The sequence below is a fragment of the Cornus florida genome, unplaced genomic scaffold (genome assembly GCF_030987335.1).
Source record: "Cornus florida cultivar Cherokee Brave unplaced genomic scaffold, ASM3098733v1 CherokeeBrave_3.0.0_Hap2_Chr05, whole genome shotgun sequence".
NCBI lineage: Eukaryota > Viridiplantae > Streptophyta > Magnoliopsida > Cornales > Cornaceae > Cornus > Cornus florida.
Genome location: NW_026775575.1, coordinates 97,828,529 through 97,845,064, shown reverse-complemented (window position 1 = coordinate 97,845,064; position 16,536 = coordinate 97,828,529).

The window sequence follows — 16,536 nt, the reverse complement described above, 5'->3', positions numbered from 1 at the left end:
CTCAAGTTATTTGTTTTTGGATGGGTCTATTGTGGTTACCATACCTAGTCCGGATGTTTACGTCGTTGTTATACCACATTTTAACGGGGATATTAGCACCTATTTGTTTGGATAGAGTAGGAAACGGTGGTGGGGACTATTGTATCATTGGATAGCAGGACCACTCACTCATCTGACTAAGAAGGGTAAACGGTTCGTGTGGGATGAACATTGTCAGAAAACTTTTGAGGAGCTAAAGACTAAGTTGACTTCTGCACCGGTTTTGTCTACTCCACAGAGTGGAATAGAGTATCTGGTTTACATGGATGCTTCTTTGCAGTGTCTTGGATATGTTTTGATGCAGGAGGAGCGACCGATTTCGTCTGGATCTCGGAAGCTTAAGCCTCACGAGCTTAATTATTCAACACATAATATAGAGTTGGCAGCTGTGGTCTTTGCCTTACGTATTTGGAGGCATTATCTGTTGGGTGAGTCCTTCAGATTATTTAGCGATCACAAGAGTTTGTAATATTTGTTCACTCAGCGGGAGTTGATTATGAGACAGCGCAGATGGTTAGAGTTTGTGAAAGGCTATCACTTCTCTATACAGCATCATCCAGAAAAAACTCATTTCTTGCCTATTCGCACTAATTACACTTCGGAGTAGTTGGCAAGACTGTACATTTTTGAGATTGTGAAGTTGCATGGCATACCTTTGTCTATTATATCGGACAGGGAATCAAGCTTTGTGTCAGGGTTCTAGAAGAGTGTTCAGCAGGCTTTGGGAACAGAATTACAACTTAGTACTGCTTATCATCCTCAGACTAATGGACAGACTAAGCGAGTGAATTAGATCATGGAAGATATGCCTCGGTTGTATGTTCTTGATTTCAAGGGCCACTGGGAGGATTACTTATCGCTTGTGGAGTTTCTTATAACAATAGTTTTCAGAAGACTATTGGAATGGCACCATTTGAGGCATTATACGGCCGACTATGTCGATCGCCTGTTTGTTGGATGGAGGTTGGTGAGAGCAGATTCTTGGGTCCTGAATTCATCTAGGATACTTCTGAGAAGATAGCTCTTATTAGGGATCGCATGTGTACTGCTCAGAGTAGGCAGAAGAGTTATGCGGATCGTCGCACTCGTGCTTTGGAGTTTCAGGTTGGGATCAGGTTCTACTCAAAGTGTCTCCTCTGAAAGGTGTAATGCGCTTTGGGAAAAAAGGGAAGTTGTCTCCGCGATTTGTCGGTCCATTCATGATTACGGATTGAGTTGGAGCTATATTTTATAGGTTGGCATTGCCGGATAATTTGGATCGCATACATAATGTGTTCCATGTTTCAATGTTGCGGAAATTTCTGCGAGATGAAGATCGGTATCAGCATATCGATGTTGGGGAGTTTGAGTTGCAGCCAGATGCAACTTATTTGGAGCCACCGGGTCGTATTGTCGACCGTTGGGATCAAATCCTTCGTAATAAGGTTATTTCTTTGAGTTCATATCCAGTGGAGTCATCACACTGAGGCTGAGTCTACTTGGGAACGGGAGGATATCATTCGCTCGCAGTTTCCTGAATTACGGGAAGAAGGTAAGAGCGAATTCCGAGGACGAAATTCCTGTTGTTAGGGGGGAAGAATGTAATACCCCTAATTTAACAAGGATAATTCTGGAATTTATTTAATTATTTAAATTATGTTTTATTGATTTAGTTGTGAATTTGTTGATTTAATTGTGAATTATTTAAATGACTTGTTTTGTTTGGTTGTTTTATTTTAATTGTTTTTATGTAATTGTTTATTTAATTGGGTTTTAATTATTGGACGTAATTGTTTTTCTTTAAATAGAGTTAATTATTTTTCTAGATATTGAATTAGTTGTTAAATGTTTTAATTTAGTATAAATGGATTTTCTATAAATAGAGTTTTATGTTAGTAGGATTAATTAGGGTTTTGGTTTTAGACGTCACGTATGTAGCCGACATAATTAAACATTAATTTGGTTTCATATGGGCCGACTAAGGATTTAGTGTAGGGTTTAAATTAAACTAGGGTTTTGTGTAAACTTATAAACCTATAAATATATCTGTATAAGGCTGTCAAGGGTTTAGAACCCTAACCACGTTGTGGAGACAGAAGAAACAGAGAGAAGGAAAACCAAAGGGGCGCCGGGAAAACTTAGAAGAAATACGCTGAGATTTCTGAACCGAGTCTCACAGGCAAGTTTTATAACTAGCTCTACCTCTTTGACCTGTGTTCTTTGCATCCCTAACACAATCTCAGGATGAAATAAGGATTAAAATAAACCTGGTTCGCATGCTTGCATTGTTTAATAAACATATGCTTATGAACTGTTAAATTGTTCGTTTTACAGTGTTGTTTGTTTTACTGTTTTGTTTTACTTAATTCATGATTTTAATGATGTCAATTGATGGATTAAGAATTTTAATAGTTCTAAAACATGGTGGGAAATCTTAAGATTATTCTTGGTCGCAGGGCTAGATACCTGAAACAGTATGTGTTCTTGTATGGGTTTTAATCCACTTAGAAACTGTTTTGCGTAATTATTTTTCCATAGGGTTTTGATTCATAAGTAATGGATTTAATCAACTTTAGAACACCCTATGACTTAGTTTTAATCAGTAATAAACTTGGTTTGGAGGATCCACATAGCCGGACACCGCCGGAGCTGGAAAAGATGTCGCACAGGGGAGGAGCCTGCTCTTTTTCAAGAAGAGCAGGCTCATTAAAAGGTAGAGCAAAGTAGAGCCGGCTCTTGTGGCTGAAAAGGCGCCTTCACTTTGTGTGGAGGCGGCTCTACTAAAAGGTGGAGGCGGCTCCACCTTGTGTGGAGCCTGCTCCTCCAAGTTTTTTTGATTTTTCGTTTTTCAGTGCTAGTTTTGGCTACGGGACTCAGAATTGGGTATTTTCAGAAGCCATTGGGAGTTACACATGGATGTTTTAGTAGCATCTAAGTCTTATTAAAAGTTCTGAGGGTGTGATATTACATAATAAATCACAAAGAAATCAGTAGATTAAACTGTTATTGTTTGAAGTAAACTTGTTGACTGTTTTTTTAAAGTAGAGGATTTAAAGTGCATAACCTTACGGGTTGCTAATTATCTGGGAATGAAGATATTGTTTGATCATGTTTCTGTAATTCAAATGTAAGCATATTAGATTACAGAATGATTATATATTTATAATGGACAAATTGACGTATACATATGTTAAAATGTATGTTCAATTTTTGGATACTTAAGTAGTGAAATTTTTAACGCTCCAGATGGAAAAAAGAGCTGTTCTAGGGGTACTCAAGAATGTATAAACCCTTGTTAAATTTTCATAGGGCCTAGTAATTCATAATCTACCATAAGAAACTATGGTAGGAACGGTCGGGAGCACATAAGGAAATTTGTGTGACGATTTTAATACAGACTATTCAAATTGCTTATTTTTTTTAATTTAGCAATTGAATTAGGAATTTCATGTTTAAATCATGTAATAGTGGTATGAGAGTTAACATGTCAACTAACGTAAATTCAGATAATGCTTAATTAGAAGCTAATGAGTGTTTACAAAGAATTGTTTTGTAACAACTTAGGGGATGTTTTGGAGTAATTACAAGTAAGTATTTAATTCTAATAATATTATTATTATGCTTATTGTAGGCTACAGAATGGTTATGTCTATTCTCTTTTATATTATCAACACTAGATGGATGGATCTTATGCACCGGTATGGGACGGTGTCATACTAGGGGGATTAGCTCAAAAACGCTTAGTCCTACCTACTCTGGATTAAAGGATGGATTAACTACAAAAGTTAAGTCCTACCTGTATTTTGTGTCAGATCACTAAATAGTTGAGTGACACTTTTGGTTTGGAACGGATTTTAAATATATTTTTATGGTGCCACGATATGAGCCTGAGTCTCAGAGTCGTTGGCTAGGGAGCATATATGCATTGGGATGCATAGCTGGCTATGATGGTTGGATGTGTACCCTGTTAGGTTTAGGTAGTCATGCCCACCTCAGGTGCGTTTTGCGCGGTACCTACTAGTCAGGTTGAGACGGGCCTGTAGTCCAGTGAGAGTCCTGTAGTGTGATTATATATATATATATATATGTATCTACGGATTATTTAGTTATTATTGGATTGGTTAGGATGTACATGTGTATCGGGTCTCTGCTTGGGTAGTAGTAGTATAGAACTTGCTAGTGGGCCTGACCCACTTATTATTTTTCAGGTATTGGATGTTTGAGGTCTTAGAGCTTGTTTGAGCTGAGCAGAGACGATCTTTTATTCTACCGACGATGTAGGACTTCTTTCCAGATATTCGATTTGGGCTTTTATCTTCAGTTATTTATTTTCGTTTGGTTTGGATTTTTATTAGGGGTCCACTGGAGATGGATTCCCGAATTGTAAACTTATGAAGTTTGGATTGTCAAAGTTTAAATATTTATATTTGAGGATTTTTAATTTAGTATTCCTTCAGCTTATTATTATTTCTTAAATTCATTTTGTATTCTGTGTTCGCTATAACATATTAATTGTCTGATATCCCTCGGGCTCGTGCTGGACCTGATCTCAAGGGGTATCACACATTAGCTCACTTGTTTCATCCTCTTCACTCTCATCATCCTCATCTATATACATTGAAGTTCTTGCCATTTTTTCTTTGGCCTATTCCTTCTCCTTTTGACGAGAAAGAGTACTTGCAATTTACTCAACTTGAGTTTCAAGCTTGGCTAAAGTTTGAGAATGAGAATTAATAAGTGGAGTTTGTGAAATATGCACATCAAGTGAAACTAACACTTTTTCTTCAAATCCGGGTGAGTACCTAGAAGGTGGTTGAGTTGGTTCATCATAAAATGGTGGTGGAGGGCAATAGTCAAAAGAAGGATTAAATGATTGATCAAGTTCGTAATAAGATGATGCATGAAATGAATTGGATTCAATCTCATAAGGATTAAAACATGATGGAGGAGCATAAGGTGGAGGGATATAATTTCCCCCCAAAACAATTCCTCCATTCACAATTAAAACCCAAATACAACAAATAATGGCCTCAACAAGGGCCTATGCTTGGACAAAAATTTAAGCAATAAAATGAGCCTCAACAAGGGCTATCACAAGCATGCAAAGAAGTGAAACAATTAAAATACAAGAGTTCCAAGAATTGCTCACAACGGTCCTTTAGCACTTCAACTCCAAATTTAGCTTTAACCTCTAATGATTGCTTCAAGTTCCAAAGTTCGCCTTCCTTGTAGTCAAGTACTTAATTGAACAAATAATAATGAGAGCAAGAAAAAAGAATATGCAACGGAAAATAAAATAAAAATAGAAGCAATCAAATGAACACTATTGTCTAGTTTAATTCCAACAAAACCGTTAATCCCGGGCAACGGCGCCAAAAATTATGGTCGTCGTCCTACCATAAGCTTAAGAGTGTGTATTAAGGCGAGGGACAAGAGTTTTACATTTATAGAAGCCACTACTATCTTTCACTATAAATATAGTTAGGGCGAGTAGGGATCGTCCTAAGGGATTATACGTGTTGGAATTTAATTTCGACTCTAATGTACCAAATGATTGCAAAGAGAGATTGATTGTTTGATTACACTAAAATTCAATTAATTAAAATGAAAGTGAGATAAAACTAATGAGAGATAGGGATTTAAGAGATGAGAAGAGAGGACTTAGGGTGTTGGAATCACCACTAAGTTCGTGTAATTAACCACTTGCTTTCCATTAATGGGGAATACATTGTTGTGAACAAAATGCGACTACCAATTGCAATATTAAGCATGGACCATCTAATTTAAGCATGAATTGTCTTGCCTAAACTAATTGTAGCACAGCCTATCTAGTTTAAGCATGACCCATCTAAGTAGTAATAATTGTAGCACGCATCAATCTAGAGAATCATGGAATTTGCAATAATAAGCCATAGAATATCTAAGCAATCATAGATTGTCTACCTACCTATAAGTATGAATTAAATTGTAGAGCAACCCATCAAGCATAAGTATAAACCATCTAATTAATTGACAAACCCATTCAATGAAAACCCATGCTTAGCCATCACTAAATCCTTAATTAATCACACATAGACATGCAACCAACATAGATAATCTAGTGTAGAGATTAATTCCCAAATAATCACATATAAGACAACATGTAATCAAATAGAGAATCAATAGAAAGAATTAATCCATATGAATCATGTAAGAAATAATTCATAATTTAATCACACATAGACATGCAAATAAACTAGAGAATTAATAGGAAGAATTAAACCATAGAAATCATAGAAATATACCAAGATTCATGAAATTCACAAGGCTAGAACACTAATTACAACAATATATATAAATCCCCAAAAATAGAAATACAAGGGTTTAGATTACACAAAACTTAGGGCTCATCCAAGCCCTAAGTGTAGATCTAGCCAATCATGGAGGAGGAAGATGTGGTCATGGAATCAAGCTCCAAACATAACTCCATCATCTTCTTCCTCTTCTTCTTCTTTGAAGCTCTAGAGATGGAGAGAGAGTGGGTCTAAAGATGTGTTCTTGAGATGAGCCTCCACTTCCCTCTATTCTTCTAACCCTAATCTCTAACTTTGGCAGAGAGAGAAATAAAAAATACAATGTAAAAAAAAATAAAATGATAAAAAGCTTATTTACAAATGGGTCTCTTCCTTTTATATAGAAGGTCCTTTTCTTAGTCACTAAGTCAGAAATATAGTCCCAAAAATATCTAATCCCGTACTATGTGGTTGGTGGACTTTTGGGCGCGCACGGAAATAAGACAGCTCGCTGCCAGCAATGTTGGATCGATCAGAGAAGAAGTTGGATCGATCAGAGAAGTTGGATCGATCAGAAAAAATGTTGGATCGATCAAACTTGGCAGCTTTTCAGGATCAGCTTCTTTTTGCTCCAAATCAGCCTCCTTTTGCTCCGGATCCTCACTAAGACTTAATTTGACTCCAAAAAGGGCTTAAGAAACCATTTTTAGCCTATTTAAACATTATTGACCTGAAATAGACAAAAACACAAATAAGTACTAAAACGGGTAAATAAGATAGATAAAGGTCCTAGAATACTCAAGCTTAAGGGGTTTAAAAGTGTACTTTTCAGTGCTCATCAACCCACAAGGAGAAAATCAACTGGAAACACATACGGAACTACGAACTCAATTCCAGGCGACCTCGCCACTAACGGACCGTCATACACTATCCATACAGAAACTTCGCATACGATACACCGCGATACCCATGCTAACCAAAACCAATCAGGTAAGAGCACCAAGTGCTCACAACGTACTAACATTAGGAACGATCACAGTACGTTGGACATCACGTCCCGTTCCATCTGGAACCTATAACTCCCAAATGACAAACTCTATGCTATACAATGACATTAGATTACCCATTCCATCTTTACCTTTTCAAGCGACACTGCTTTAATCACCGTGCGCACAAGACCCGTGACCTCAGTCACAATAACCCACTGACTTTCCAAAAGAAAAAGATGCCTATATGGCAACACTGCTCTCATTGGCTTTAAAGACTAACCTGTTCACCATCACCTCGACTGATGTACAACCCCCATCACCTACCTGATAACATAAGGTAAATAACACATACTCTCCAATCCACCATCTGATCATACCCTAAACCATTCTGCTCATCCATACAAAGACATCACGTCACAATGCCTCAACTACCACCATCCTCGAATAATAACTCAAACTCACGTCTCACCAAACGATCTCCCTTCAAGCATCCCTAGGATGACACCATCACAACAAGAGAGTATACCCCTTTCTCTATACTCCCCACAGTAACCACTACTTGCTGCCAGAAAAGAACCTCCATACAGTAATGCCATGCCGACAAATCCCCAAAGGAAAAATGAACACAAAAACTAAAATGCTCAACACCCAACAGTCACCTTAAAACCATCAATGATGACATCAATCATTAACGCTTAACCGGCTACTCAAACCACCTTTTCTAAACAATCTACGCATCTAAATAAGAAAACCTCATACCCTAGGTTCAACATCACTACCTCCCCTCTTCACCGTTCCTCAAAACACCCTTGGCCCAACAAAAGTCGAATGGGGTTACCAACTAGACCTACGAGATCACCCTCGTCCCAATCTTCTAATTATTAGTCTACTTCTTCGGATCCTCAAACAACCAACACTTCAGTGACCCCATACTACCAGCTTTATCGCGCAACCCTGCACTACATAGTTAAAACTAACCACTAAACACCACCTCGAGACTCTCTCGACAACCGTGACAACCCAGAAACCCACTCATCGACCGAGCCATGCAATCAACTTACCATGAGTCGATTACCAGCGACACATTCCTGTAGTTTCCTGGAATGAGAATTACCTCTCAACCAACCATAACCAACACACTTCCTTAAACCGTACCAGAACAACCGCAATACACATCTACAACCCATAGACTACATTCGTGACTCAAACAACCTCTGTTACACCTACCACGACCGATTCGAAAAGAACCTCCGCACCAAACCGTGACCTAAGTCACAAACACTAACCTCCCAAGGTCATATCTTTCTCCCTCGAAACCTTCATTCGCACATCTGACCTCCACGATCATAGTAAACCATCCACCGGTGCATGGAACTCACACACAACAAAGACACCATGCCATGAAATATGAACCCGTTCTAAAGTCGTGCTTTAAGCACCGCACAAAATGCAAAAAAAAGATTAAAATGACTATACATGTAATACCTCGTATTTTATTAAAGAGTTTAGTTTATTTGAATTAATTAATGTGTAGATTTCTTTACCATTCTTATATTGAGTTCATTTAATGGTGCATATATTATTAATAATAATTTTATTTGTTGATTATGTTTAATTAAGCATTATTAGTTAATTAAAGTATTATATTTGTGTTATAAAGTATTATGATGATATAATGTATTCTTATTTAATAATAATAATTATAATAGTTTATTATTATTAATAATAATAATAATATAATAATAATATAATAATAATATAATAATAATAATAATATAATAATAATAATTATAATAATAAGAATAATAATAATAATAATAGTATTAAATCATAAGTCATGATGAAATTAGAGATTAGGATAGGATTTCATTAATGTTTATGGGTAAGACTTGAAGTCATATGGTTGGGAATGTGGTTAGTTAAATGCAAAATTAAATATTTGTAATATTTATATTATATAAATTGTATATAAATTAGCTAGCCTACCTTAGAAGGAATGGAAGGGAGTTAGAAAAAGTTATAACTTTTAGTGAGCCATTGTAAAAGTGTGGAAAGGAAGAGAGAGAAAGAAAGGAGCTTGGACCGGTGTAGGAGAAATTTACCTGACTACGCGCAACCGGCGGATTTATTTTAAATCCAAAAAGGCAAGTTATTATCTACTTTTCCCCTTTGAATTAATAAATTAATTGCTTAGTTTATTTTTATGCATAGAGACCAGGTTAGGAGGTTAATAAATTATTAATTTTAGTTTATTAAATTAATGAAATTTTAATTATATAGGACGGTATATATTTATTTAATATCCTATGAAATTAATAATGGCTGAAAATAATTAAATAAGGCTTTAGGGATTTTTCTAGAATTTTCTAGATTTTTCCGGGGCTTTTCTGCAATTTCCGGCGACCTTTCGGCGAGTTTTCCGGTCGCCAGCAATGGGGGAGATGACCGGAGTGATCCGGTGTGATGCGGCGCACCATAGGAGGGTATGCGCGCGCATCTGGGCCATTAACAGGAGCGATTGATCCGGTGCACTGCGGTCCATGTTACCGCGGTACACCCGGATCTGTAAGCGTTGGATGGAGGGAAGATAGGGTGAGATAATCCGGTGTGACGCGCCTATAGGAAGCGGATGCAGGAGCGAACCAGGAGTCGCCGCGTCAGCAAGTGACTATTACGCGCGCGTGGCTGATGCCAGACGCGCGTAGAGGCGCGTGTGCGCACGTGAGAGAGTGGAAAACATAGGGCTGCGCGTGGGGAAGCTTAGGGCGGCGCGTGGGGGCGCGTGAAGGGCCCTGTCAGCTGCTGGAAATTACCAGAATACCCCTAGGTCCTGTTTTGTAAATTCCAGAACCTTAAACTTGGATTTTTAGGTACTGGGTTGGTATTTACGGGTTTAGCGGGCCACGAAATTATTATTTTAATACCCGTTAATTATTCTTATGGCCGATTAGTCTTTTCTAAGCATTTATTGGCTCGTTTACAGTACGGATATTAATGTGATTTATTTAACGACATTGTTAAATATAGATGGTGTTATTATTTTATTAAATGGTATTAATCATTGCTTTGAAATTAAATAATGCCATGGTTTTAGTCATATAAATTATCCATGTTATATTATGGGATGTTTATACTGTTAATCATATATAAACCATGATTATTATGCTGTGTGCATTTCAGAGAATAAATGGACTGTTTTAATTATGTCGCATTTATTTTATATGGATGTGTTGCCCTATAGAACCATGTGAGCTGGCTAATAAGTTTCGACTCATTTATACCTTATGCATTCGTTGCTATAGACAGATGTGTGGCTGTCGGGGTATGTGGTTTAATATTATTGGCATGTGTTGCCTAATTGACATGCTCAGTATATTTAGTAATATTATTGGCATGTGTTGCCTAATTTATATACTCAGTATATTCATCAGTACTTTGAGAGGTGTTATCACTGTGTAGTTCGTTATAGTCTGTGTTGTCAGTACCGTGCACCATGTATAATAGCTGATTTCCCGGGTAGGGAAAGGCGACACTTAACCACCTAGTGTGAGTCTAAGTGATCACCGTCTATTCTAGTTGAGGTCATGTTATACATTGGATAGTTCCCTTAGGATGTATACAGATATAATACTCATCCGATTCATAATGATTAATTTATTTGATTCTCTGATTTGGGTCATAGTAGAAAGGACTTGCTCGTGGGGTTGACCCACCATTGTTGTTGTTTCAGGATATGGTCAGTACCCGTTCCAAGGTTGAGGTTAGCAGTGAGGGACCACCATCCGAACTCATCTACTCTTACGATCCAGTTCAGGGTAGAAGTTTTATGTATTACTTCAGTTTCAGTTTTTATTTACTTTTGACGTTGAACTCTCAGGTTTATATTTAGGGATCTTTGACATAGGATTTCCAAGTTGTAATGGAGTACTGTATTAAATAAAGGATGGATGGATGTTGTATTATTTAGTATTCCTTTCCTGTCTAAATTCTTTTATTATCATCATTTTGTATTCCATGCTTGTATATTGCCAATTATTTTTTATATCCCTCGTTTTTCGTGTATAAGCCTGATCAACTTATGCGTGAAAAATGTGGGGGTGTTACAATACACCAAATAGCTCAATCCATGAGCTAGAAACCCACGCCATTAGTTCGACAACAACTGGCACCCAAACAACCCTGGAGCAACTAAGCTCCTTGCCTACTCAAGTCAAAACTTACACAACTATCTATATCGCAACAAGTATTCTACCGTACTAGCAACCATCCCATACTCAACCATATACACGCACATAAACATAAATATATAATAAATGCACCCCATACCATGATACAATCGTGTCTCTTTATTTAAAATTTAAACACCCCGTCTTTCCTTTTAAAAAAAAATACTTGCATACACCTTGCTTAAATAACCGTCACAATATCATACGAAACATGCTTTCAATTATTATCACATAATTATTACGTATACATAGCCATGGCATTTAAACAAATAAACATGCGAACACTTAACAGGTAAGCATGCTTTTTAAAATCGTAAACACATAAACAATTAAGCAAATAAGCATACTTCTCAAATAACAAACACTTTAACACATAGGCACATAAACAATACAATTGACTTCCCACACAATCCTAGGTAGGCCTCTACCCATCATCCTAATGGTTTTCGAACCATCGCTTTGATACCAAATTTATAACGATCCTAAAATGATACCAGTCATAAAAAAAATAATAATAATAAATAAATAAAATAATTAAAAAAAAAAAAATTCGGCATGACGTCTGCTAAAAAAGGTCCTACCACAACATGTTGAAATGCATAAAAAAAAGTGTAATGGCCTCACTTGGCTATAAACTAATCCTTCATGTCCCAACGTACAATGCAAATAATATAAAACATTCTCAAAACAACAATATACATATAAAAAGAGTCTCGTTCCTCCAATTCATTCGAAAAAAAACATAGAAGCGCCAGTCCACTACCTAGTCCCATACTTCTTTACAAGAAACATATTCTAATTACGTCAATTTACAGTCCATGAAATACAGCTGAAATCAAAAGTCCATAATTTACAACATTATACAAATTATACTAAAGTTTTACAGAATAGTCGAGATTTACATTTACAAAATATTAAAGTTCTAAAAAAAAAATAGCAAAATATAAATCTCTAATCCCGTCTAATCTTATGGTGGATGATCGTCCACCAGCTCCTTTCCGTGTTCTGAAAAATATTAATAATAAAGGGGTGAGCACAATGGCTCAGTAGGAGGTGCCTAAGACATACCTCTTGTGACCCCGTAAATCTAAACAAGGAATAGGAAAAAGAACCAGGATCATGCCATTTTCGGAAAAAAAAAATATAACCACAACATCAATAACAATAATCCAAATTATAAACGAACCATGCCATGCTATGGAATGCAATGTCATGTAATATCGCTCCCCATTTTCAAAACTTTTTCCGTCATCATTTCCAAACCGTTAGTGTAACCCGTCCCTTAGCAACTCCATGGCGGCACGCAAGAAGGATTGGTTAACTGTCCCTGACCCATGATAACTCCATGGCATCATTTGGGGCCTAGGTAACTTAACCACGTTAGGAAAATCTCCTCAATTCCCTCTAGGCCTCACTAACTCCGCGGTCCCTAGGCAACTCCTAGGCGGCCGGATTTTCGCAAACCCTTTCAAAACTTTTTCCCAAAACTTTTTTCATTCCATTTCAAAATAACTTTTCCATTTTCCTTGCCCAATGGTTATGCATGAAATGCATTATGCCTTTTCATACCATGCCAATACTCATTTTCATACAATTAATTCAACTTAAACCGCATAGCATGCTTTACAAGTAAATAATAAAAAAATATATGTACATGCTTTCATTCAACAATAATCTAGCATGATAAGCTTATAAAACATGAATTGTAGTCCATACAAGAATGCTCAATCACAACACAATATTCAACACATAATTAAACATTCCATATACAACATTTAAGTAATTTTTTGCAAGAATTTATACAAATTAAACATGCTAGGTAACAATTTATGCAAGATAATTCACAAAAGTACAAGAAGATTATGGATTAGAGACTTCCACCTCTTAAGATGCAAAAACCCCCAAAATGGGTCCTAAATTCAAAATTCATAGGATGCACCAAATGATAAATTGCTTACATCAATGAGTAGATCTCGCCGTGCTCTCCGTTTTGCCGCAAACGGCACCAAAAAAACTCTAAAAGATGAGAGAATAATTGAAGCTTGAAATTGTGAAATGAAAAAAGAAAAATAAAAAGCGGAGGAAGAGAGAAGGCAACCGCGTGGAGAGAGAAAGAAAGTCAAGTTTGTAATGACCCATTACAATGACTAAAGCCCCTGTGGGGCCCACGGCAACAAATAATACATTTAACATATATATATATATAACAATTCATTTTACAATCACAATAAGCATTTAAATAATTAACTTATGCACAAAAGAACAATACATGAAATGCAATGGACCCGTGACACAACCCCCTTGCATAACGACCCCAGTAATGGGTCCCACTTGGAACTTCTCGGCCCGAAAAAAAAAAAAAAAAGTCGAAATGGCAACCAATACATTTCCAAGAGTCCTTAATTTAAGAAAATGCCCTAATCAACACTCTGACACACTCGGCACAGCCCACGGTTTTTGGCACGCAAAACGAGACAAAACGAAAGTAAACCCGAAAAAAAAAATCAGAAAATTTCAGAAAATGAAAAATGGCAAAAAAAAAAAAATATTACAATGATGACGACGCCGATTTGGCTGTGTTTGGTTTTGCTGTGCAAATGTGGTGGCGACGCCAATTTGACTGTGGTGGTTTTGTTGTGTAGATGTGGTGGTCATTTACCTAAACGATTTGTAGCGACCGCCACGATGGTGGTCTAATGTAGTGGTTGTGGGTGAGGATGGCAGTGGTGACGACACAAGTTGTGGTGGTGGTTAATTTGCCGAAATATGGTATTTGTTATTGGTGGTTGGGGAGCGAAATGGTGGTGGTGAGCAATTTGGCTGCCGGTGGGTTTTGTTGCATATATTTACGGCCGCCGCTGCCGATGACTTGTAACGGTCGATAGTTGCAATAGAGGTGGAGATGGAGATCGATATATAGATATAACGTCTTCTTTATCAACGACCGAAGATGTCTAATAGGAGCTGTTCAGCAAATGACGGTTGTTGAAATTTTTAGTGAAACGACGTAGTTTTATATAGGGGTAAAATTGTCTTTCACTATTTTCGTTATAATCAATTGGCCAGAGATGTCACATTGGGGGTTAATTGCAAAAATTTAATAGTTCAAGGGGGTAAATTGTAGTTCAGGAGGGTTGCAAATGACCAATACTTCAAGGGGGTTTCCTAAAAATTTATAATTAAAAAAATAAGACAAAGGAGTATCACTAGGCTACTTTTCATAGTCTCTACACATCATCCTAATTTAAACACATGCAACAAGGGCGAATCGGGGTGGGCTAATATTTTTTTGGGTGGGTTAATAGTAGTAATAATTTTTTTTTTTTTTTTTTACTGGGCTAAAATTTGGTATAATAAATATTTTTTTTTTTGGGGGTGGGCTTGAGCCCACCCCTGGATCCGTATGACAATGTGAGAGGAGACTCGCATCACCTCGGTCGATGCATCCAAAGTTCTAAATACTTCATGTGATATTTTGGACTGCCACTCGGCCACGTTGGACACTTCAAAATTCGGGACTGCCCATCATAGCTAAATTTCAAAACACATTTTCAAAACCTTTGAATAATTTTCGAGCCAAGTCAAGTCTGGCCCAAACAATATTGGATTGGGTCTGGAGTAATCGTGGGCCTTTGTCTTCTTGTCTTCATTATTTCTCACTATGTAATATAGTAATGGGAAACGGTGGTGGGTTAAGTACGACTTACAAGATCAGTGGACACAGACTAATTGTGTATATCGAAGCTAAAGGATGATGGCGATTTTTATAGGCTTTGCTTCGCCTCAACATCAAGCTCAAGGTAAACTTAAGCGCCCTGTTATTATAATTATTATTATTTTCAGTTTTTTCCCATTTTGTAACTTTTCTAGAATCTTACCCGGAAAATTTTAAACTGAAAATGAGACTACAATTCTTCCTACTCTGGGATTAAAGCTTTTGTTTAATTGGTTACTTTTCTTTCTGATGCATTGGATTTGGATTTGGTAGCTTTATGGTAATTGTTATGCATCTTACATTTTTTTGTTCTTAGCATATCATTATTAGAAATTGAAAAAAATTAAATTATATATATATATATATATATATATAAACAGGAATTTTTTAGCATGACCGATAATTTGAGTTTCTGTGAGCTTTCCGGACGATTATCTGAGATTAGATTGCTAAAATCATTGCAAGTCATAGGATTAGGTACCTTGCTTCAAATTCCAATGAATGAGCTTTCTCTATACTCTGTTCAAGTAAAGACACATGGATCAAAGTTTTGGGCTCAATTGATGCTAAAAGGACCAATTTTGGGTTAATAATGTGATAATCTGAGCTGCGCATGGTTTCTTTCACACCCAAAATTAGGCCGAGTGAATGACAGAGCTTGTTCGAAGATAAGGGCGCCCTTATACTTATTGTAATTGAGCGATTTGAATACTGAAGGGGATGATCACATTGAATTTGGATTTTCTGTTGACGTTGTGTTTGCTATTATCACCCTTCGAATGCTTATTGTAGCAAACATCCTTAAGTTTTAGATAAATACATTGCCTTCTAACTACTAGAATTCAAATTTAGGAGTAACTTTTCAGAATTCAATCATACCATCAAAACTCTTACAATTCAATCATGCCATCAATAAGACTTTTTGGGGTAAAACTCAAGAACAAACCGTGTGGGCTCGGCCCGAAGCGGGCAATATCATATCATGTGGTGGAGTGAATTGTTACAAGTGGTATTCAAGCCGGAACTCAGCTGGAAGTGTGGCCAACAGGAACGTTTGGCCCCTCGGGGTTGCTTGTGGCGACCTTGGGGGCGGGTGTGCGTGGGCGGGTGTGAGGCACTGGCAGACTATCACACTGGGTAAGCTATAGGTTGCACAATCCTACATCACCTGGTTAAGGCGAAGGTGAAGGTGAATTGCTTATATATGCTAGTGCGCGCTATCTCCAAATGGCATGAAGCCTTTTGAGGTGAAACTCAAGAATAAAATCGTGTGAGCTCGGGTCCAAAGTGAACAATATCATATCATGTGGTTAGGA